An 18,184-nucleotide genomic window follows, 5' to 3' on the forward strand; every position below is an offset into this window, starting at 1 on the left:
TTCTTTATCAATTTTTTATTGAGTTGTTTGTAGAAATTCTTTGCCTTTGCTAGATGTGTTGCAAATATTTTTCCTAGTCTATTGCTTGTCCTTTAGCTTTGTTTATATGTATTTTACTGTAGACATAGTCATTTTCAATTGTTTATATAGTCATATTTTCAATATTTCAACTTATGGCTTCTGGGTATGAACATTTTACTTCAGGGTAAGAAAATATTATTTTGTATTTTCTCCTCAAACTCCATGTTTTTTTCATATTAATTGTTAACTTACCTGAATATTTTTTAATGAAACAGGACCCTATATTTGTTCCCAAATAGGTAATGATCACTGCACTTTATTTGCTGAATAAACCTTACTTTCCCCAGTAATTTGAAATGTCAATCTTATCATATATTACATTCATACATAGATATATGTTTGTTTCTAGAATGCTCACTCTGTTTCATTGATCCAGCACATATTTCTATGCTGGAATCATGCTGTTTTAATTACTGAGACTTTATAATAGATTTTGATATCTAGTACATATGTCTTCCTTTATTGTTCTTCTTTGTCAAAAATATCTAATTTATAACTATATTAAATCTCTCAGAAGAAATTCAGAATCAATTTGTAAAGTCCAAAAAATCATCACTGATCCTTTGATTGGAATCACATTTTTATATTAATTTCAAAATATCTGCATCTTGGTAATATTAAGTCTTTCTCTCCAGGAACCAGGTATGTCATTCCATTCATTCATTTGTGTGTTCTTTGAGAAGATGTGGATTATCCTCTCAATCCTTCTAGGTTTGCCTTTCTTTTTTTTTAATTTAAATTCCGGTTAGTCAACATATAGTATAATATTGGTTTCTAGAGTAGAATTCAGTGATTCATTACTTACATACAACAATCAGTGGCCATCACAAGTGCCCTCTTTTAATACACATCACCCATCTAGCCAGTCACCCACCCAATTCTCTCCATCAACCCTTAATTTGTTCTCTATCATTACCATTTTCTTTTAAAGATTTTATTTATTTGAGAGAGAGAGAGTGCAGGAGAGAGAGAGAGAGCGCGCACAGGTGAGGTGAGGGGCAGAGGGAGAGGGAGAAGCTGTGTAGGGAGCCTGATGAGGGACTCGATCCCAGGACCCTGAGATCATGACCTGAGCTGAAGGCAGATGCTTAACTGACTGGGCCACCCAGGCGCCCCTCATGAAGAATTTCTTATGGTTTGTTTCCCTGTTTCTTTTTATATGTTCATCTGTTTTCCTTCTTAAATTCCACATATGAGTGAGATCATATGGTTTTTATCTTTCTCTGACTCATTTCACTGAGCTCCATCCACATCATTGCAAATGGCAAAGTTTCATTCTTTTGGATGGCCGAGTAATATTCCGTTATATATATACCACATCTTCTTTATTCATTCACCAGTCGATGGACATTTAGGCTTTCTCCATAGTTTGGCTATTGTTGATAATGCTGCTATAAACATCGGGGAGGGGGCGTGATGTATCCCTTCAAATCTGTATTTTTGTATCCTTTGGATAAATATCTAGGTTTGCTTTTTCATCAAGCCTCTGGTCTGCTGTTTGGACCTGTCCAAGTAAAATAGATGATATTATTTTCTTAATGAGGGATGTGATATGCAGACCAGGGACAGGGAGATGGAATGATTATCTCGGGGTCATATGACAAATTGATGACAGGGTTAAGGTTATCTATCTCTTAAGAGAGATAGAGAGAGGGAAAGAGGGGGAAAAATAAGGATATTTTGAACAGAAGGCCAACAAATCTTTGCAAAGGAAGGAAAGGCTGATAAACCAATAATGTGGATGGAAAGAATGGTGAGGGGGACTATCATGCCCCAAGGCCCCTCTTCTGCTCCCAGAAATTCCTATGAAAAGGGCACGGAGCATGAATGGGGTACTTCGCTAACACACAATTACCTGCAGTAGGTCTGTTATTAAAAGCTTAAGTCATTTAGAGACTCTTAACTGTAACCAGACCCTCAGCTCCTCCGTGGCCGGCCTGGTCCGGGAAATGAGGGTCATTCACAGATGGTTGGTCTAAGTCAGAAGCTATTTGGATAATGCACCATGGCAGCATCTACTGGACAGAAATACCCAGTTATGAGCCAGGAAGCCGGAGTCACAGTCATGCCCCTGACTCCGACTCACCAAGGGAATTGGGGCCAATCATGAAATCTCTCTGGGATTCACCTTTCTCAAATGCAAAATTGAGATGCTACCCGATTCCTGCCCTATTTACCTAAAGGGACATTGGATGGCTAGGGCAAGCATCAGTTCCAAGTAAAAGGTGAGTACAGCAGGGGATGCCGGGAGATGGCATGGCCATTGTGACAAGGACAGTGAGCAGCTCGGCCTGCCACCCAGAGCTGGAAGAGGACGACAGACAGGGTAGGAATAAATCCTGCTGCAGAAAGAAACTCTGTTGCAAAACCCACGTGGGAACCAGCTGCCAGCAAGGACCCTTAGAAGAATTAAGACAAAAGATAACCCCAAGAGCTGGGGCACATGGAAGGGAGGGCAATGTGAAGAATTTTGAGGATGAAGTGCAAAAGGAAAGGAGGGTGATATTGCCTGACTAAAGGCGTCAAGAGGAGGGAAAGGCAAGGGCAAGTGAGAAGCAGCTCTCCTGTTTCCCTGGGGTGGGCAAGACAAGCAAGAGACCCCTGCAGGGGAAGATTCAATGGGAGGACAAGGGGAGCTGCTCAGCCAGAGACAATTTGTTGGGGACCTTGCTGATTAATTTGATTGCAACTGACCCATGAGAGCGATTAACAGTAATTCACATCCTGAGGAGTAAGAGGTTTGCTGGGAGCTTCACTGAGCAGAGAAATTTGATTTGTGGTAGAAACCATATCAGGAGAAAAGGGGCCAGAGTGGCGGCAGGATGATCCCACTTGGCAGGCCATAGCCAGGGAATCTGTTCATTTTCTGCAGGAATGAAACACTGACCTGATCAGGGGGCTGTTGTAGACACATTCACAGTTACAGGACAAGAAGCAGATAGCACGGAGAGCTAGACTGACTGTGCAAGCATGACCCAGACCCAGAGGGGCAGGTAGGGGCTGTCCAGCTTGAGACAGGCAAGGGGTGGTAGAAAGGGAGGTGGGCGGGGGGTGCTGGGTGCTGGGCACTGAGGGGGGCCCTTGATGGGATGAGCACTGGGTGTTATGCTATATGTTGGCAAATTGAACCCCAATAAAAAAAACAGGAGTCGAATTACACTTGCTTATTGGCTGGTAAGTGATGTTGAGATGTAGAAGATTATGGGGGTTTTCTAGCCTTATTTTTTTTTGTCACATCTTTTCATATATTTTATAAATAAATTTGTTTTTGAAAAAAAAGAAAGAAACAGGCAAGGGTTGAGTCTGGGGAAGGAGCACTGCTGCTTTTGGGGATTTATTTCCGAGAACATACACACGGAACACATTATGAGACTTCAGGGGGATTGAGTCTCTCTCGCTTTGAGGACACCTCATAATTGCAAGACCTAAGTGAGAATAAAGTGGTCATCACTCCAATTTTGGTTTGGAAATTCTTTTCAGTGCAGGTGTTGAGGAGACCCAAAGACAAGACATGAGTGCTGAAGAAATCACTGGTGGGACAAGGAGCTTTGGTGTCTCAGCTGTGCTATTGGCAAAAGGATTTGGGGCATAAGCTTTGTCTTGGAAGAGAGGCAGGACCACAAGGGCAGCCTTGAGTGCCAGAGGGAAAGGAGAAAAGGAAAAGCAGAGTGGCCCAGGCATCTCTGAGAAGGGGAAGGTGAACAAAGAGGAAGTTACATTACAAGTTTCAGTGGGAGAGAAACTGAATTCAACCGGTAAAGGAGCTGAGAGCGACAGAGGGATCTCAGTAAGTGATAGCTGGGCCAAAGACAGGGGTCTCGCCTCCTCAGGAGGAGACCAATTTGCAGGAATCCACTGAGCAAGAAAGGTTAGGATGTAGGGGGTGGTAGAGGTAGGGAGGAGGGCTTCTGGGATCCATGGAAGGGGACAAACAGAGAGAATAAGTTTAGCAGACCCAGCCCAGACAGAATCAGCATAAGGGAGGTTGCCCCCAGCCTGGGGTAGGGCAAATCAAAAGAGCTGAGAGGAGGGAGGGAGGTGCAGGGAGTTCAAAGGAAGCCTTGAAGGACTCATTAAAATGACACAAACACAAATCACAACTTAGCATAGGGACTTGTACAACAAGTGGACTAAGAATGCAGAAGGCCAGAGAGGTAGCCGCTGGGGCCCTGGGAGGAGAGAAAAGGGATGTCACTTCACTATAAGGACAAGGCTGAATACAAAGAGGACAGTGTATTGTTGGGGGAGGCCAGAGGCTGGGGGCTCTTCACAAGGGGCTGTGGGAGGGGAGCTAGAAGGGGAAGCTGGGTTTCTCACGCAGTTAGCATTTTCTAGGACCTGTGAGATGAGGGTTTCAAGATGTGCGATTGTGAAGGTGAAGGTGAATTAGGGAGGGGAAAGCAGCATTGTGAGCTCAAAAAGCAACATAAATAAGAAAGGGAAATGTGATTTAAGCAAACCACACATTGTCCCCAAATAAGGAGAAATACAGGAGGTGAAAGTGGATTTCCACTGTAACTACCCTGCAGGGATGGGCTGAAAGCAACTGGAGAGAGGTCCATCTTACCCAATAGTCAAAATGAGTCTCCACAATACCTTTAGAGTTTCAGTTTGGGAAGATAAAAGACTTCTGAAGGTGGATGATAGGGATGATTGCACAGCAGTATGATTGCACTTAATGGCACCAAACTGTTTACTTAAAAATAGTTAAGCTGGTAACTTCTATGTCTATTTACCACAATAAAAAAAATGTAGTCTGGACAAATCCAGAGACCTGTGTATAGAAGCCACTCTTTGGAGACCTTGGTGGTCTCTGGAGCTATAATGCCGGTGTTTAATCCCAGCTCTACCACTTACTCCTTATGGGAGCTCAGATGAGTGGTTTTCTTATTTGTAAAACTGGCATAATGATAATAATAATAGTATCTATTTAAGAGGTTATGGGAGAAATGGAGTTAATGTTTGTTTCGTACTGACACAGAAGAAGCGCTCAATAAATGTGAGCCTCTAACACTTCCCACAGCTGCTTCTGAATAATAAGTTCTTATCTTGGGGATTAATTTATGCAAAACACCATGCACCGTGCCTGGGACAAAATACATGCTCAGTAATGTTTAGTTTTCTTTCAGCTTCTCAGTTTATGAAGTACGTCAGATTCATTCTCTTATCAGTCATGTCAAGTGAAAGGCGACACTTTTTCCAGTCATGTTACAGGAAGAATTGAAAAATCAATTGTATGCTAAGGGGGAGGTGGTAATTACAAGGAAGGAAGGCCTCCACTCTTTTGAGATTTAGAGCAAATTTTCTCAAAGGGTACTTGGGATCACCTGACCCAGAATGACCAGGGTCAGTGGTTCAAAGTGCAGACTCCTGAGTCCCCTCCAAACCTATGGAGGAAGACTCCCTGAGGTGCATCCCAGGAATCTGCATTAGGAAGTTTCTCAGGTGATTTTTCTGTACACTCAAGTCTGAGAATAGCTGCTTTGGGGGCATATATTAGTTTCTAACACTGCTTCTTTTGGGAGTGATCTATATTATGTTTGGTTCAACCTTCTTGAGACGGGCTCCTGGGTGGCTCAGTGGTTGAGCATCTGCCTTTGGCTCAGGGTGTGATCCCAGAGTCTGAAGATCAAGTCCCACATTGGGCTCTCTGTGAGGAGCCTGCTTCTCCCTCTACCTATGTCTCTGTCTCTCTCTGTGTGTCTCTCATGAATAAATAAGTAAAATCTTAAAAAAAAAAAGATGAGCACTGAGGTCCTACTAAGCACTGAAACCCATCTGCCAGCTTTCCCAAGGAATACCCTCTCTAGGATGCCTTAATTCTGAGACCACTTCCCCCCTGCTAAGACATCCAAGTACTTCATCTTGCATTTGGGGTCAAATAGTCACCTAGATTTCATCTTCTCTTGCTGCTCTTAGCCACTGGCCACAAATCCCCATCCATTTCAACAGCCACCACCTGCATCTGTAGCTGTTAACCTTACAAACACCTGTCTTGTCCTCAATCAGTGGGTCACGTTCTCTTGCTACTCTGTGCTACACTGTGACCCAAAAGATGATATTTGCTTTAAAATATAAGAGAGAGAGGATAGATGAAATAAGTTTGGCAAAATATTGGTGGTTGTCAAAACTGAATGGTAGGTACATGGAGGTTCATTATACTATTCTATATCTACTTTTGCATATATTTGTACTTTTTAATTATTAAAAAGAGGTAAGGTCATCCACCTAGAATTCTGACTTCCTAGAAATGAAGTTTACATGACTATAAGAAATTGGTGTGCTGGAGCCAGCTCATACCCACTCATGAGAGTTAACTGTTAAATTTTCAGGCATGTGTGAGTTGGTTATTAAATACAGTCATTATTTAAAAAAATACTGTCATTATTAAAAATTCAACTATATAAAACTATAAGTAAATTATATTAAAAGCAAAGAGAGTGGATATTCTAAATTCAAAACTGCCTGTTTTGTTACTATGTATGGTCTTGATATTATTTATTTCTATTGTTTCTGTATGATGGAAGCGCTCTACGGTAGTATGCCACGGTGCATCTTTTCCTGACTTCATGTTCAGCAATATCTTGCTGGTAGTCTGAAATCAGCCATAACAACAGTATTTACATCTTGGGAATCAGAAAACACAATAAATCAGGACTATCGTCAAGACTGAAGGAAGTGATGGTGAAAATATTAATAATACAATGAAACCTAAAAATGTGTTTGGTCCATAGACATTATATTTTGTGAATAGCTCAAAAATTAAAGAAGTATTTTTCCAATATTTGGAAACTATCATCTGATTCAGCAAAAAGTCCTATCAGTGATAAAAAAGTGAATTTCTGCCATATATAATGCAGAACTGAAAGATGTTGCAGTTTAATGAATGTAATTAGTACAACAGTGAAATATGTTTTTAATCATAAATCAAATTTAATGTCAACAAACTTATTGGGAAAAGTGTTAGCAGATTGGGATGCAATTACTTTTGTCAATTTGTACTTGACTAAAATTATAGTCATAGGTTGGCTATGGATACAAGAGCTTGGCAAAAATCAAGTTTTCTAGGAGAATCAATTGAGCGTATACAATGTACAAAAAACAGCATTGTATATTTTATTTGTAGGTTCTGTGCTACACATCATTTGTATCAATAAAACTTTTAATTATATATAATTATATGTATATATACATACAATTATACCACTACTGTAAGAAAAAAATGTATTTCTGTGGTTATGTCAATATAAAAACTCAATTTCTAGATTACAAAGTCAAACTCTTGTCTTTCTTTATCCTCATTCTACTTAATGGATGTAGATTTCATGGAAATAAGCAGAAAACGAGGCATCAATGCCACAGAGTTAAGGCAAATTTCCCCCTTAAGACTTTCCAAATGTCTTTAGAATTAATCAATGAAATATTATGGTCCTCTGGTTGAAAAACAACCAAAGTAGAAGCCATTATGAAAATTAGAAACATCCAAAGGAGGCCAAGCATACAATAGTATGGAAACTAGTGTCTAAGGCCCAAGATGTTGGATGCCAATAGTTCCTTTCTGTCACATCCTCAAATTCCCTATGGACTTAGTGCCTCAACACTTTCAACTTAAGGAGCTGGTGTTTGTACTATATCTCTTCTGAGGACACATTTGCTCCTGACTTACTAGAAGAAAATGTTTTACTTTTAGCAGACAAAGTGAAAAATATTTTGCTTTTAATACCCAAATAGTTTTCTTTTGTTTGTTTTTTTATTTTTTTTATTTTTTTAATAAATTTATTTTTTATTGGTGTTCAATTTACCAACATACAGAATAACACCCAGTGCTCATCCCGTCAAGTGCCCCCCTCAGTGCCCGTCACCCATTCACCCCCACCCCCCACCCTCCTCCCCTTCCACCACCCCTAGTTCGTTTCCTAGAGTTAGGAGTCTTTATGTTCTGTCTCCCTTTCTGATATTTGTTTTTTATTGGAATTCAATTTGCCAAGATATAGCATAACACCCAGTGCTCATCCCATCAAGTGCCCCCCTCAGTGCCCATCACCCAGTCACCTCCACCCCTGCCCACCTCCCTTTCCACCACGCCTTGTTCGTTTCCCAGAGTTAGGAGTCTCTCATGTTCTGTCTCCCTTTCTGATATTTCCCACTCATTTTTTCTCCTTTCCCCTTTATTCCCTTTCACTATTTTTTATATTCCCCAAATGAAAGAGACCATATAATGTTTGTCCTTCTCCGATTGACTTATTTCACACAGCATAATACCCTCCAGTTCCAATACCCAAATAGTTTTTGATCTACAAGCTCTTCTGCTGTATTAGAGAGGATTAACAAAATTTTTGATCATTCTGAAATACACACATACACATATACACATACAAACTAATTTTCATATGAAAATCTTCAGGCATGCATAAAAATAAAGAGAATAATATAATGAACTCCATATGCTTATCACCCAGCTTCAAAATTAACAAGATTTTGCCGTGTTTATCTTGTTATATTTTTAATATAATAAAGGAGCTAGTTATTTAGGGGGAATCTCTTACTGAAGGCTTTATAAATGAAAGGATGCTTCCTCTTCCCCATTTCCTCCCTATCTGTTCCAACTTCATTCATCCTCAAAGTGTAGCTCCACTGACTCCTCCTCAAGAAAGTTCTCCCTGAGAGTTTTTCCCCATCCCTCAACAACTGTAAACACTCCACATCCTCTGAATTTCCATAACTCTTCTTCATACCTCTCATATGGCTTTTCGTTTTTCCTAGTGATATACATTCTGCTTTAAGTGGTTGATGGGCAGCTATGAGAGGCTGAGTGACTCAGGAGAGAACCACTATCAGAACTTGGCTCTGGTGGGAGCATCTACCTTGACAATGAGGAGAGGAGGAGCCAGTGTGGGGCCAGGGAGCCCAGCAAGGCACTGGTTCAAGAGTCCCAGGGAGGGAGTGGTGATGAGTGAGGGCCTGGCCTGGGGCACTCCATCCAAATGCATTCCTGCTGGAGACACGTGGAAAGGAGAGAGTTGTTTCCAAAAACCTGGGCCAGGAAGGAAGAGAAGTTACTCTTTCCCCAGTGGCATGTGGAATTTTGCTGATGATTTATTAGAATTCTCCCCAAAGCCTAAATAATATTCAAATAACTCACTGAAGCCCTTCAGAAGGGATCTGTCACCATAGACTTTCAGGTTCCAGGGATTAGAGACAGACATCTTTGGAGGGTCCATTGCATTGCCTACTATGGCTACTAATGGGGGAAAGATGGTGTTATTTTACTTCAGAGCTGATGCACAATGTCTAAATTAATAGTCACTGACTATTGTGCAACAACATTATCTCTGCTTCATAGGAGAGAGTTGTCTAGCAGTCTGTAATCTCCATGATATATTTGTCTTTTGTATCCTTCACCAGCCCAGCCACCAACATCCAATGCTTGAGTGCTTACTGCTTAGAAGACACTACGGAGAGTACAGTACAGAGCTTCCCAGTGGAGTGAAATCACCCATCATTTAAAAAACATTTTATTGTGGAAGACTTCCAACGTGTACATAAATAGAAAGAACAACATAATGATTATGCATGTACCCATCACCCAGCCTTAATGATAAGTGTGCATGCCAAACTTGTTTCATCTCTACCCTCGCCTCACTTTTTGCACCCCCCCTTCCCTTTGCCTTAGATGGCTCTGAAGCCAACCCTAGGCACCATATCATTTCATTGGTAAGTACTTCAGTTCACATTTTCAGCAGATGAGATTATCCTAGATTTTATGAGGCCTGGTTTAGCCACCAACTAGTTGTATAATATTGGATAAAAAGGGTGCCCTTGGAGCCTCAGTTTCCCTTTTCTGTAAAATGAGGGCTTTAGGTTAGATGAGTCTGATAGTCTTACTAGTTCTTGCTTCTGAAATCCAGAGTTACTATTTTTCCTATTTTCAGGTTTGTAATGTAATTTTCATTATTAAATATACTTCTTAGAGAGGAACTACCTTTCTATGTAAGAAGAAGAGATTCCATAAACATGTGCCCTGTGGCATATACCTAATGTTACACAATGAAATGGATCTTTTCCACCTGTTCTGAAGCATCTTATAGAGAAGAAATTTGAACACATGAAGTCCTAGAGAATAGTAACAGCTCCATTCTGTCCACTCTGCCTCTTTGCAATTATGTGAGAGAATTCCTATGGTGGAGTAAAGAGTAACATATTTTAAGTAAAAGCCTTAAAGAAACAGAAGAAAGAAAGAAAGAAAGAAGAAAGAAAGAAAGAAAGAAAGAAAGAAAAAGAAAGAAAGAAAGAAAGAAAAAGAAAGAAAGGAAAAGAAAGAAAGAAAGAGAAAGAAAGAAAGAGAAAGAAAGAAAGAAAGAAAGAAAGAAAGAAAAAGAAAGAAAGAAAGAAAGAAAGAAAGAAAGGAAAGAAAGAAAGAAAGAAAGAAAGAAAGAAAGAAAGAAAGAAAGAAAGAAAAAATATCAGGGTGCCTGGTGGTTCAGTGATTGAGCATCTGCCTTTGGCTCAGGGCATGATCCCGGAGTCTTGGGATCAAGTCCCACATTGGGCTCCCCGCAGGGAACCTGCTTCTTCCTCTGCCTAGGTCTCTGCCTCTCTCTGTGTGTGTCTCTCATGGATAAATAAATAAAATCTTTCAAAAAATACTTGGGAGAAAAATATCTGTTGTTTAAGTTATTTGAATTCAAATCTTGAGATGGAATGAAGCAAGGTAAAGACTTGCTGAAGCAAGTGCTAATTATCTGGATGAGAACTCACTTAATCCCTAATCAAATAATGTTAACTTTCCAGAACATAGTTAGGAAAAAGCAAAGAAGAAAAAGAAAAACACTTCCTAACTTCCACCTTTCAAAATCAAATGTCTCCCAGTCATGAAAATGGATGTTGCACCATTAAATCACCAAGGTGTGTGCACTTCCCTTCCAGGAGTGCCTTAGAGGTTATGGGCAATGGTGTGGTACTGTATATTCTGTATACACACCAGACCAGCAGGCCTGGACTCCCAGGCTGTGGACCAATCCAAAAGCCAAGGACAGTATCCCTGGGGACCACTCAGGGGCCTACAATGGAGACTGCACAGCAAGCCCAAAATGCCAGCTAAGAGTCTGGTAGAAAGGCAAGGTAATTACACACACACACACACACACACACACACACACACACACACTGACCCCTTAATTTTCTATTAAATACTAGTGGCTCCCCCAGTCAGCAGGACGTCAACAAAGGACTCATCTATCCCTTTCACTAAGGAAAGCTTTGGTTAATCAGCTAGAGAAAAATCTTCCTCTCCCTGGGTCTTGATATGGAGAAGAAGCTTATAGAATCTGGTGCTTGTAGAATGGAAGTGAAGGATAATCTGGAGTCAGAAACATATTTGAAGAGCACATCTTAAGGCAAGTTCAGAGAAGACTGAAGATCCCATCAGACCTTAATCTGTTCAAGGTGCATGCTCAAGTATTTTGGTCTACTGCCTGTCCTCCAGCATGCAACCCAAAGAAAGGGGCATAGGAGGTTGTGTTCCCTCATAAGCTCTTCTTGACAAGAGGACTGAGGTCAAGTCACTAGGGTTAGGATTGGACAGCGCCTTCTGTGAATTCCACTGTTTCTCTGTTCTTAGATTTGTGTCTCGTGTCTGCATTAATTTTCTCTGACTTTCCTGGTTAGCATCCTTCTCTGAAAAATGCCAAGCTTCCCTCAAATGACTATCAGTCAGAAGGGAGAGCAAGAGAAATCAGTCCATTGCTGAGGTACAAGCAATGGATTGGATCATTCCTCAGTCAAAGTCTGGGGTCCTTCTAGTCAGACATCAGGAAATTCAGGCTTGACTCTCTCAGAGAGTCAGACTAGACCCATGAGGTAAGATAGTGGTTTTGTATATGACAGGATATGGTGTGAGGCAAGGTGGAAAAGTAGATGCAAATCAGTTTGGGGAAAGCCCTGTGTGCCAGGTTAAAACTTACAGGGCCACGGGGAGCCTTCAAAAGTTACCCTTGGGGAAGTAGCTCAGGCAGGGTACACCTAGTGGCTGCCGCGGCAGGGGAGGGCCAAGAATGGAGAGGAGTAGTCCAGTTAGGAGGCCATTGCAGCAGGCCAGCTGAGTGCTTTCTTAAAGAGTGTCAAGACTCTGCTTATTCAAATAAACTCCCATAGTCCTTGGAGAATTCTTTGTAAATCCACTTGGGAATTGACACTGGAGTATAACTCTGAGGCTTAGGAAAAGAATTAATCTATTTGGACTGACAACTGCACATTTGAGGGATTTTGTACCGAAACTGAACAGGAACTATCATTTGCTTTTATAGGATATTAATTATTGGAAAACACAGAACAAGAATGAGATGGCCTAGTAAGATGCTGATAGTTCAATGGCCCACCCGCCTCATTCCCCTCCCCACCACACAGCCCTTAAGGAATTCCAGAGTCTATTATCAGCGCAGTTTAAAGGCTAATGAAGAAACAATCTTTTTGTAAAGCAACAAAGAACAGAGTTTGAAAGCAGGTCCAGGAGAATGCAAGAGGAAACACTTGGTTCAGTGAAAGGCAAACTTTCCTATGGACGTGCAATTTTTTTTTAAATACCATACGTTGCTTCGCAACCTCCAAAGCCTGTGCTTCAATGCCTGTTCTGTGGGCAGCACTTTGCTAAATGCACTATGTGTAGCTACTAGCGATTTAGTAGGAAGACCGCTAGGAAAAATGAAACTCAAAAAGGGAGTTCAGAATAGTTTTACTACGTGTTTTCTAGACTTCTGAATGGATGCTGAAGTTACTTTTAAATGGACCTTGCTGTACTCATTTGTTTACTGGGTAAAGTGACTGTGAGGAGTGTTCAAGGGAAGTGCTTTAAAAAGGAAAAGAGGAGAGGGAGCCTGAATCCAGACAGACCTCCCAAAAGTGTGATGTTCCTGGCATTGAAAAAGGGGTGTTTTATAGGGTGACACGGTGAGACCAATTAGGTAAATGGCAGGAAGAGAGAAAAACTTGGAATCCTGCCTCTGATGCTTATGAACTCTTGTGGCCTTGTGCAAGTCGCTTCACGCTCCTGAGCCTATTTTTTATATGCAAGATTTAGATAATAATCCCTTCCTGTCTATAGCTCAGAATGATCGGTAGGCTCCCAAAGACATAATGTAGGGGAATATGCTCTCCTTATGCTAAGGCTTGCATCTTATTCATTTGTTTTAATTGCCAGCACCAATAGTGTGCCTGACATTGATTTAGTCATTCAACAAACATTTAATTAGCTCCCTGCACTTAACAAGCACAAAATCAAATGAGAGAGAAAGGATAATGCTTTGTTTATATATTATACCTTAGGTACTTCATAAGTGCTTGTAAAATGAGTGGATGGAAGATGCTATTTTCTCCTTAGAGCCACTTACCTGGAGCTATGGGACTTAGAAGCCTTCTGGTCTCCTCAGCACCTCCTCTCATATCCTAACAGTTCTGGCCCCTTCCTTGAAGTCTTTCCTTCCCCAAAATTGTCATAATCTAGAGTGCCCTTAGCATCTGTGAGAATGGCCCACTTGGCACCCAGGCCTCATATTCCTGATCTCCTTGTCTCCAGTTCCTCATCTACCCCATCATGGCCATGATGACACTGGAAGGTACTTCACTCCCATTTGCTCCACCTTTGAAATTAAATTCATGTGGCTTACTACCTGACCTTCAACTTCCTGCTCATGAATCCATAGTATATCAGTTATTCAACTATCTCAGTACTTCCAACCAATGACGCTTCAGTTTTCTTATCCATTGGCTCTCTCCTCATGTCTTCATTCCTCCTCCCCTAATGTAGCCCCTGCATGTTCCATCAATTCATCCAGCATTGTTCTAGTTCATGGCAAGTGGGGCCCTGCTCTGGTTCCATGCTCCAGAAAGCCTCATGCTTTGGAGCACCTTCACAATGTTTTCTAAGTCTTCTTCCCAAGCCAGGGACTAGTCAGGGCCAGCACTGCTATCTAGGCAGAGTGCCCTGAACCTGAATCAAGACCCTCATGGGCCTTAATCACCATTCCTTCTCTTGAGGGCACTCTGACCCACACATGGTGTTGACAAGATGCCACAAAGAGCATGCCTACAGGGTTGGGCCTTCATTCTAGAAAGGAGGCCTGATGTGAAGATGCTTCACACTGACTTCACACTGTGGCGTTACTTTCATAGCAGTGGACAAGATTAGGCAGCCATAACAGTGTTAATAGGGTGATCTGGTGTAACACTCACTCACAATGGACATAGCATGGGTTCAGGGCTCTGGGCCCCTGATGGCGTACCACTGACTCTTGGGTTTGTGCCATATGTGCACTTTCAGACCTTGGTGCCACTTTCTGCCGTCAACACCCAATGGCAGAGGAAAGTGGTGGCAAGTGTCATTTATCCTGCATGTCTCCTCCACCCACCCCACCAACCATTGCTGACACTCAGAGCATCGCTGTACCCATCCTGTAGGCTTTGCATCATTTGTCAAGCTGTCTTATGGAAAGGGCTCTGCCTGTCTCCTCTGAGGACTTTTGAGACCATTGCTCTGCACCACCAACAAAATTTTCCAATTAATGTTCTCACTCATCCCAAACAATATGATAATGTGCTCTCCCTGGTTGGTCTTAAACCCTGTCAGAAGATAGACTTTTCTTACATGAAAGGGACCACTCTTCATTTTCATGCTTTGCCAGTGGGCCCCTCACCCCTCCTTCCTTCTGGTGGCAGTGTATGGAATGCAAGGGTGAAGTCAACATGGAAAGAGAACCCATTTTAGAAACGCAGTGATGACATCCTGGGGAGCTCAAGAGAGGACATGGTGGGAAGATGTGCTGTTCTACATTCATGCTATAAAATGCCAAACAGTCCATTGAATATGATCAGAAAACAACTTGTCATTCACATGTTCCTGCATACTTTGGGGAAGGCTTGCATTTGGGGTCATCATCAACGAAGCACAGTAACAATGTCTGACAGTCAGTTGGTAGCCAGTGCCCACACGTGGCCCAATGGATAATGACAGTGTCCCAAGTAATGGTATAGCCAGCATGAAGTTCGTGGTGTCAGGGGCCTGCAGAGCCAAGATCTAGGTTTCTCTAACAGCAGCAGGTTTTGAAAAGCCAGGGCATGTGAGTAACAACACCAATACTTCCTTTTCCTCTCCATGGGGAGATATGAAAATATCTGTGCACAGTTCATTGGACAATAAGGAACATGAAAACGCAGTTCCTGGACCTAAACAGGAAGACATGGGGCCTGAATCCTACATGAACCCTTACACACACTGATGGGGCAAGAAACAAACAGGGAAATCTCTCCTTTCTCTCTATTGTGTTAAACTGTAGGCAACAAATTAATTTGTTTATAGGGCACACAGAGAACATTTGCTTGGTGCCCTGAACATCCTAGGGACAGCCTTGACTTTACCAGCCTTCTCAACCCCCACACTCATTATCCACCTGCAGCAACACATTGAAAAATTCTAGTCTTGCATGAATCCAACTATAAGCCTCCTCTTAGACTGCCTTTATTTTTTTAATTTTTTAAAAATTATTTATTTATTTATTCATGAGAGACAGAGAGAGAGAGGCAGACATAGGCAGAGGGAGAAGTAGGCTCCTTGCAAGGGAGCCTGATGCAGGACTCGATCCTGGACCCTGGGATCACGCCCTGAGCTGAAGGGAGATGCTCAACCGCTGAGCCACCCAGGCATCCCTAGACAGCCTTTAAGCAGCTGAGTAATACTAGGGAAAAAACTCACATCATACAGAGATGGATAGATATATTCACTAACCTCACCGGGGCCTACTGTTCTAATGTGCTTTGCTCTTCCATTCTTCATAATTATTTCTTTAAACATCCACCTTTTACAAGCCTTCATTCACTCCTCTCTACTTCCCTTTCACTTTAGATGACCTGGTCTCCTGCCTCACAGAGAAAATTGATGCTACCAACTGAGAATTTCCAGCCACTATGCCAAGCATGTGTACACACTTCCTCTCCTCAACTTCCAATGGAAGGTGTCCCTTCTCCTGTCTAATCCAATCCTGAGACCTGTTTCCTGGATCCCAGTCCTCAAGGATATACTCACTGAATTATCTTTGTACTGCTGTATTTTCCATCTTTTCTATCTACCAACTCCTTCCAAACAGCATTTAAATATGCTCAAGACTGTCCTATCTTAAAACTCCTTCCCTTAAACTTCAAACTCCTTTTAACAACCTCCCTGTTCACAAACTTTTCAAAATAGTTACCTACAGTCACGTTTTCTACTGCCTCACCTCCAACTCCTCAGCCTTGTGCAATCAAATTTCAACCCCCATTACCCCATGGGGTTGTTCTAGACGACATCACCAATGACTCCCATGGCACAAAATTCAAAGCACTCTTTCATGCCTATTTTGTTAACCTCCATGTGACAGTGACTACCACTATCCTCTGGGGTTTTTTTCTTTGTAGACACCTTGTTTTGGTTTCCATGATAGGAGTGAGAAGGTGCTTGAAGGATGAGGAACAATTACTGTGGGCAAGGTGGTTCCAAAGTGAGAATGCAGGTAATGAAGGATTATTGAGAAGCTGTGAGGACCCCGCCTAGACTCTGTCAACTGAATTTATAATGGACGCAATTTGGATGACAAGGTAGCTTTTTCAGACAGTGCCAGACAATGTTAGGTATCAGAAGGACACAAAGAAGCTTCCAGGAGTGTGGATGGGGACCAAGGGGGATTTCTCAGAACCAAGGGTTGGAATGACAAGAACATGGAAAGGACAGGAGCCAGGACCTTGTAGGTAGCCTCCCTGTGCTAATAGAAAAGTCTGTGCTTAGGACCTCAGCTAGAGAGAGAAGTACTAATGGAGGAAGGGAGGAGGGAAGCCTCTGGGAGAGGGGAGAGGTTGCTCTTCTGGCTTGTAACTCTTGGGAGCAGAACAAAGTTTGGAAGTATGAAGGCCTTGGGAGAGCAGCTGCATTTAAAGGGGGCCAAGGGTAAGGGGCAAAGGGGTCTGTGTATCTGAGAAGATGATGGGATGGGAGGCAATGGGAAGTGAGACCACCATAAGGGCTCAGAACAGGACGCAGAGCGGAGGGGAGACTGAGTCATGGCAGACAGGGTAAGTGCACATATCAGTGGAAGGAAGGGAGGCCAAACCCGTGAAGACAATCTTTCTGGAGAGTTCCTGGGAAAGGTCTGGCTAAAATTTGAACAGAGGCCTTCATTGCTTCTGAACCAATTTTCTTCTAGATGGCATTTAATTGCCACAACATCATAAGAACTTTAGAGAGCAGAGTACAATTTGAGCTTAATTTGAAGGACTAGGGACATGGGTGCTGTTTTTTATTACATCTCCAAGCTTATAAGAAGAGAAACAGATAGGGAATGTATTGATGGTATGAAAGTATAATTTTGTTTCTCTACTGTGGTTAGATATTTGAATACTTAGACATAGCTTCATCCTACTTCATGACAATGTATTAAAGTGGTAATAAATTGATATTACTCAATTACATGTTGACTATCAGTTTCACCCACTAGAATGGAATTCCATGAAGGCAGAGACCTTGTGAGTCTTCCCATTGCCATATTTGCTGTACTTAGGACAGTGCTTTGCACATAGTGGCTGCGCTGCCTATAAACGTCTAAATAAAAAAGTAACCAGGGATAAAGATGGAATGCTCAAGGGGCACCTGGGTGGCTCAGTCAGTAAAGTGACTGCCTTTGGCTTAGGTCATGATGCTGGGATCCTGAAATTGAGCCCTGGCATCAGGCACCTTGCTGAGTGAGGAGTCTACTTCTTCTTCTCCCTCTGACCCTTCACTTTGCTTGTGTTCTCACTCTGTCTCTCTCAAATGAATAAATTTTAAAAATCTTTTTAAAAAAGATGGAATGTTCAAATTGTTCCATAAATATGGGTGCCTTGGAGGACTTTGAAAATGGCAGAGAAAAAGAAAAACAACCTCAAAGATGCCCAGTAATTCTTAGGAGAACATAACTATAAAGGGACTAGAGAACAAAACATATGGTCTCAGGTGTCAGTATACCAATGGAGCATGGGACATGAAGGCATTAGCACTGATATTTAAACACAAAAAGGGAAATATAATGTCATAGGAGTCACCAAGATT

The 18,184-nt window shown here is 41.9% G+C and overlaps 1 pseudogene; it reads left to right on the forward strand.

The window, feature by feature from the left end:
- Positions 1–2,322: 2,322 nt before the first annotated feature.
- Positions 2,323–18,184, forward strand: part of LOC121482705 — a 70,312-nt pseudogene continuing 54,450 nt past the window's right edge.

Source organism: Vulpes lagopus, chromosome X (assembly GCF_018345385.1).
Source record: "Vulpes lagopus strain Blue_001 chromosome X, ASM1834538v1, whole genome shotgun sequence".
Taxonomy (NCBI): Eukaryota; Metazoa; Chordata; class Mammalia; order Carnivora; family Canidae; genus Vulpes; species Vulpes lagopus.